Source organism: Micropterus dolomieu, linkage group LG13, assembly GCF_021292245.1.
Source record: "Micropterus dolomieu isolate WLL.071019.BEF.003 ecotype Adirondacks linkage group LG13, ASM2129224v1, whole genome shotgun sequence".
Lineage (NCBI taxonomy): Eukaryota > Metazoa > Chordata > Actinopteri > Centrarchiformes > Centrarchidae > Micropterus > Micropterus dolomieu.
Window position 1 is genome coordinate 29,055,810 of NC_060162.1, and position 1,395 is coordinate 29,057,204.

Below are 1,395 nucleotides of genomic sequence, written 5' to 3' on the forward strand. Positions count from 1 at the left end.
GGTAAACGTTGGTGGACAGCCATTTTCAGGTCTCTCCAGAGATGCTCAATTGGGTTTAAGTCAGGGCTCTGGCTGGGCCATTCAAGAACAGCCACGGAGTTGTTGTGAAGCCACTCCTTCGTTATTTTAGCGGTGCGCTTAGGCTCATTGTCTTGTTGGAAGGTAAACCTTCGGCCCAGTCTGAGGTCCAGAGCACTCTGGAAGAGGTTTTCGTCCAGGATATCCCTGTACTTGGCCGCATTCATCTTTCCCTCGATTGCAACCGGTCGTCCTGTCCCTGCAGCTGAAAAACACCCCCACAGCATGATGCTGCCACCACCATGCTTCACTGTTGAGACTGTATTGGACAGGTGATGAGCAGTGCCTGGTTTTCTCCACACATACCGCTTAGAATTAAGGCCAAAAAGTTCTATCTTGGTCTCGTCAGACCAGAGGATCTTATTTATCACCATCTTGGAGTCCTTCAGGTGTTTTTTAGCAAACTCCATGCGGGCTTTCATGTGTCTTGCACTGAGGAGAGGCTTCCGTCATTTTGGAAAATGGCTGCAATGAAACAAAGAGTGAAAAATTTAAAGGGGTCTGAATACTTTCCGTACCCACTGTATGTCCTGTGCTCAGTCCATGTCGAATATCGAAGAAGATGCTAGTCCATATTAATTGAATCTTCCCATCATAACACCATCATACAGCTGATAGGTCTCTAAATAGAAGGCTGCAACCAACAACTATTTTCCCCATAGATCAGTCTGTCAATAAAATGTTTAGTGACAGTGAAAAATACTTTCTTAAAAGTCTTAAGCTCTCATTCCAAAACTCAAAGACAATACGTTATAATAATGTGAAACAGAGAGAAGCAGCATGCTGTGAATGTTTGGCATTTTTGATTGAATGAGTTAAACGATTAAGTATCAAAGTTGTTGGCAATTCATATTCTGTTGATCAAGGCGATCAAGGTCAAGGTGCTGCTGAATCATCCCAACCAATATTTTTATTGATCTCAAACAATCTTGTCATTTTTAGTACAGACAGCGTTACTGGTAAGACCTTATGCAGAGCTTGTGTGATTTCTCAAAGACTGAAAGAGCAAGAGATGGGGATACCTGACCTGAAGGCAATCCACTACATTGTCAGCTGGCTGCAGCACTGGCAATAGTAGTGAACAGTGATGTTTGAACTGATTGGTATCTTATGGTAGTTTAACAGTGCAGAATTAAAAATGTCTTCGCTGAATATAACGAACATCAGTCAACTAATTATATTGAATTTTCAGGTAAAAGGTGTTGGTTCACTTGTGACAAATCACAAGATGTGTCCCAAACACAAACCAGGACCTTTTTTAAGAAGTTTAAGCAACAGCTTAGCTATTCTGTTATCAATTTACATGTAGGATTAAAA